A 5,729-nucleotide genomic window follows, 5' to 3' on the forward strand; every position below is an offset into this window, starting at 1 on the left:
GCTGCTTGTGTGGTTATCCCCATTTTTTTGGCAATTAAGGACGTGGGTCGTCTTGCAGAGTCAAGATCAGACTGATGGATGTGGCTGTGCCGAACAGGCAGAAGTCAGTATTAATGAGCTACATATAGCATGGGTTTCAAAGTGACGCTACATCCCAAAGCAATTTATTTTAGTGCTATAAAATAAGTAATGAAGTCATGTTTTGACAGCAGAATTCTGGGTTTGATTGTATAACCATCAAGACAGTGGTTACCCCCATTTTTACTTTGTATTAGAACCCCATTTTGTGCTTTTTTTTTTCATTGTTTTATTGTTTCAAAATTAGTTCATTTTTCATCACATTAAAGTTTTCTTGCTATTCCCTAAGCTGTATATGCTGAAAACATTACTCTTCCTATATACGGTGGTCAATAAAATAACATTTAAATATCTAGTAAGTATTTCAGTCTTTGTTCTGTGAAGGAAGAAAAACAAACAATTGAGCAGGCTTGAAACTCAGAGACTTGACAATGTCCCTGAAAATTAATGACAGTTATTTATAGGGGTTTGATGATTTGTTTAGTGACATTTTCAGTCCGTGACTAAGGCGTAAGCCAATGCCTCTTCAATTATCTTTTAATTCTTATGACCTCAGCATTCTTCATGCTGCTGTTTGCTCCAGCTGGATCCATTGTGATTTTATATTGTTTTGTCTTCATTAATTAGCATACGGGTACTTTTTACGTTGATCAAAGTCAAACCCATGCAAAAATAATCAGATTTGCACCAGTTTATTAAATCTTGTGCTATTTGATTTCATACTAATAAAACACAGGCAGTGGAGACAAAGACCTTAGGATGATGTACTTTGTCACTTACGCGTCCCTTAGGTGCCATGGCAGTCTATGCTATAAAAATCCAGCCAAGAAAGAAATGGCAAGCTTTTAGTGAACTGTGGCGTGCTGGATTTGCAAAAATCTAAATGTCATTAATTTTTTAGACGAGTATCAGAAACAGAGACCCAGGAGCAGAAGAAATGTGTGCACGTGTGTTTGTCAGTGTGACGCCCGCGCACTGCTGATTTTAGGATGTCCCCTTTTCCCACCTGCCAGGTAGGTTAAATCCTGACACCAGCTGTGAGGGAAATGAATGATCCTGGAAAGAGATTTAATGTAAAAGGTCATGTCTTGTAAGATGCTGAATTTTTATCTATGGTACAGAAAACAGACATTATATTAAAGTTAGCAATTAGTATTGTCCTGTGTGGTTGCTGTGGTTTTTTTTAATGAAGTCTTTCTGGTTGGAAAAGAAATCCTTCTTTCTATGCACATATTCCAAATGAGTTACAGAGCAATTTCCAAAAGCTCTTTCTAAAGGGCACTTCTGAGAAAATTATGATTTACTGAATTGGATTAGTAAAAATATTCCCTGCTTAATCAGGTTTAGGAAACAAATATCTATGCTAAATGTGAAAGAGCTTGCACTGTGAGCAAGGAGAGAGAACTATGCAAATGGAATATGCTCTTTTTCTAGGGTGCAGAAGACATCTAGAAAGAGAAGAAAGAAAAGCACCTTTTCCCTGGGTCCCAAGGTGCCTCAGCCTGTAGCGTGTGATACTGAAATAAGGCTCAGAGGTGCAGAAAGCTGAAGGTACTGGGCAAAGTTGAAAGAACACAAAGGAAAAGATGTTTCCACTCGCTGTAAAATCAGTTGAATTGTTCTTTCGTGAGAATTTTAAAGAATGATGGGTTTGGCAGCCAAAATTATGTCACCTTTTTCACAGTATGTTTGCCTTCTCATCCTGAGGAAGTTACTAGGCAGGTTCTTGAACACTTGTGTGTGAATCTTTTAGTATAAAAATATGCATGATGAGCTCAGCCTCTGAAACCATATTATACTTTCATAAATATGATTTCAAGACCTTCCTGCAAGAAAAGGAATGTTCTGTGTCATAACTGAGCCTGTTTGTACTTGGAGCTTCATTCTCCTCCTGCATTTGTGTAAAGTCAAAACCCTTTATGTCACATGGAGCTACACTAGCAGAAGTAGTCTGAGAGGGGAATCAGACCCTGTAGCTTTACAGAGACAAAGAATAACAGAATCCCTCAATAACCAGAGTAAAGAAAGGAGCAAAAATGTGTGAGAAGAAGAAAGCGAAAGAGATGTTGAGAGAAGACAGTGGTGGAGCAGAAGAGGTGGAAGGCAAAGACATATGCCAAAAACTAAGCAATGACAGAGCAAAATATTACAGAAGTAAGTTTGAGCTGTGATGGGTAAAACTCAAATTGCTTCCAGGTACAGTAGATAAATTGAGAGGATTGCAAAGATGGGAAAGAATGAAACTTAGAAATCAAGGGACAGCTATTACATCCCATCTATGTACTTCTTAAATCTTGAATACCACAAAATTCCGGCAATTTAATATCTCAGATAAATTCAGGGAAGCAAAATTATGTTACCTGCTTCTTCTAGGGGCTTTCATTTGATCAGAGCAGGCTGGTGTCTATGTGTATTGCAGAGCTGCTGAGATGTGTCATGACAGCATGTGTATGCGATGTTATGACAGTCAGCTGATGCCATCATCGTGGGTAATTTAAGTAACATTAAATACAAGAAGTCAGACAACTGAAAAAGCTTCAGGATGTTGGTGGGAGGAGGAAGTACCCCTCCCTGTGACCTCTCCTTACCTTACTTTTTAAGGTCAAAGTGAGAGAGGAATCATCAGTGTCTATGTATTGGACTAAAGCACAGCACAAACTAAGGTTGATACTTTGTCGCCTCTCATGTAGAAACTCAGTTACCATGTAGGATTATAGTATGACTTGCTTTCTTATTTGTGCTTGTTATCAAGTAATCAGAAACGCTGGCAGGGTTTTTGGCTGTCTTAAGATCCCTTGATGAGACAACTGGCTTCAGTGGAGCCAGAAGCTCACTATAATCGTGACCGAAGGATCTTGAGTGCACACGTAAAGCTCAGGCATGCGGTGTGCACGCTTCTGAGAGCAGAGCTTTCTGTGTCGTGGTGTCCGGCTGATAGAAGGCACATGTCCTTCACCCACATCCCCAGGCTTTCTGATGCTGCTTAGATCATTCCTTTCCCTCTTGGAACTTTGACTCAACAAATTTGCATTTCCTAATTAGTTAACTTGCCTGCGGAAGTGGGAGTTCTTATTTGTAAGTAACGTCGTACTGTATCTTTGATATAAGCTTTTGCAACCCCTTTGTTGTGCAAATACGGGCAGATAACTCAAGTAAACCAATTGGCTTCAGTAGGATTATCATAAGAGAGTTAAGTGCTACGTCATATGAATAAATACTGCTCTCCAAGAGACAGATTCTGCAGTCCAGCACAACTTTATTTTTTGAAGAAAAAGGGGTAGCAGCACAAGTCAGTCATTAAACCAAGGAGATAATAACTTTCGAGTTCAGTTCATCTGCAAATGTGAGAGATTCAGCAATAGTATTAACAATACACCGTATTCGTATTTACATCTCCAAGTATCATTCATTTCCATGTGGAGGAAGGGAGGAGGATAGTGTCACGTTTTGCAGACAGGAGAACAGCCACAGAAGAAGTGAAAGGGATTTAGGGTAACCAAGCATCCTATGGGAAGGGTCTTCTGGCTTCCAGCTTCTAGCCAAGGGTCTCTTAGCCAGAAGGCAGCGATGTCAGCAGGGACTCTGGCTAGCGTGTACAATGGATTTCAAAATCGTTTAAGCACCTACTAAAAAAGGAGCATTGAAGTGATAAGATAAGCCAGATGCTATAGCTGGTGTTGCAAACAGCATTTTTTGACAACCAAAATGAAACCAGAAGCATTTCTAGAACTCTTCAATATTTTTTCCCCAGCTGTCATTCACTGTGTGAATCTGTTATTATGCCAGAGTGGATTCAGCAATTTCCAAGGCATTTTTAATCACTGTGTGGTTTTGCTGCTAAGTGGAAAGTCACAGGTAAATCAGCAGTAGGCATTTGATGAAGGTTTCTTGTTTTAAGGAGTGGGGCCATGTTGCTAAAACTTTTTATGATTTAGATTGGAATACTGCCAAAACTGTTGGTGTTTCTTGCATCTGGAGTTCCCTAGATGGCAATTTACTGTTGGTTTTGTTTAAAATTGTGGGAAAATTGTAATTGTGATAACTGCCTTCAGCAAGAAATTAAGGAAACTAATGATGACTCTGCAGAATTGTGTATCTGCAGTAAATTCCAAAGGGGTGAGATTTCTCAAACTTGTGGTGTCTCAGGGTGACTGTGATGATGTGAGTAGAAAACTCACATGTATTTTTATTTCATTCACATCCACTCACATGAGGCGGATGAAAGAAAAGTACTGTGTTCATTCTTGAGCGGGAGACCCTTTCCTACCTGTAAAGTACTTGAGCTGCTGAGCAAAACAATGAATCTTTTCCACAGTATAAAACATTAAACATCAGTGATTTCCTTTTTCTTACGTCTCACCATTCACAGTAAATATCCTAGGGAGATGTTGGAAATTATGCTCTTCCAGTTAAGTTGCATGCGCTCCAGCTCCATTCAGCAAAAGGCTGCTCAATGCCCAGAGACAAAAAACATCTAATGAATCAATCTTTGTGCACAGAAGAAAGCTTTTTTTTTTCTTAAGAAATTACGTAAAAGCTAGAAACTGATGACCTGTTTAAAAGGAAGGTTTGGGGGTGGGGTGCTCTATGAGCTTCACTCTCTAAATGATGTTGGGCTTTTTTTCTGAGCTGTCCAGGACATTTCCAGTAAAAGCAGGCTAAAATTTGCAAATTTTACCCCTGTAAAGAAAAGGTTATTCTTTGTCTTTTGGACTCAAATAAACAATTACATTATCTGACTACAGATATTTTTAGTATTTTTCTCTTTATATCCTGATAATCTTTTTCTTCATTCTAGGTTCTCACTCTTATTCACCTTACTCTGGAGAGTTTTATTAAGTGAGTGAGTTACTGAAAAAAAAGGGCAACATTACTTATTTCTCAAGATCTAGAATAAGAGCTTGAATTCTGAATTGCAGGGAGAGTAGGTTTGTATCAACTCACTTATGTGTAATCAGTAAGTTACCAAAACATGAATGCTACCGATTTCTTCACTGCCTTCATTAAGATTTCTTGTATCTGGCTTTTTTTCCCCCCCTTTATCTGCCATGTCGCCTATACCAGTGACCCAGGATCACTAGCTGGCGAGGATGGCAGTCATCTGCATTTCGTGTTTTCAACTGCCTGTGCTCTTTGAACCATGGTTTCAGTGTTACCAGCATTAGTCCAGCCCTTCATCCATCAGCATTAGCTGAGCAGAATGCTGATGTTCCAGGGTTCTTATGAAACAAAATCTCCCTTTGCTTTGTCAGAGTGTGAATGCTCCTCTTGGCCCGTGGCTTGCTGTCTTTGGCCAGCAGAATCTCTGAGTATCTTAAATCTGATTGCCTCTTGGCTGCTGCTTTTCATTTCTGGACCGTGGATATCTGCTCAGGCTGTCCCACGTTTTCGAGGCATGCTAGAATAGGGAAAGATCCAAACTGTTTCTTCTCTGGTTACATACGGGAAGTGAAATCTAACAGCACCTTGCTGGAGCACACTGCGTCATGTCAAAAAGTAGAGAATTATAGCTTGTGAAGAGGGTTTTTTCATCCTTCAATGTAAACAAATGCTATAAAAATGTCATGTTACACTGAATACATACTGAGAATTTGGCTAATGTAATGTGATTATAGTCAGAATTAGCACACCAAAGATGCTATGCCCCAGTG

The sequence above is a fragment of the Nyctibius grandis genome, chromosome 12 (assembly GCF_013368605.1).
Source record: "Nyctibius grandis isolate bNycGra1 chromosome 12, bNycGra1.pri, whole genome shotgun sequence".
Taxonomy (NCBI): domain Eukaryota; kingdom Metazoa; phylum Chordata; class Aves; order Nyctibiiformes; family Nyctibiidae; genus Nyctibius; species Nyctibius grandis.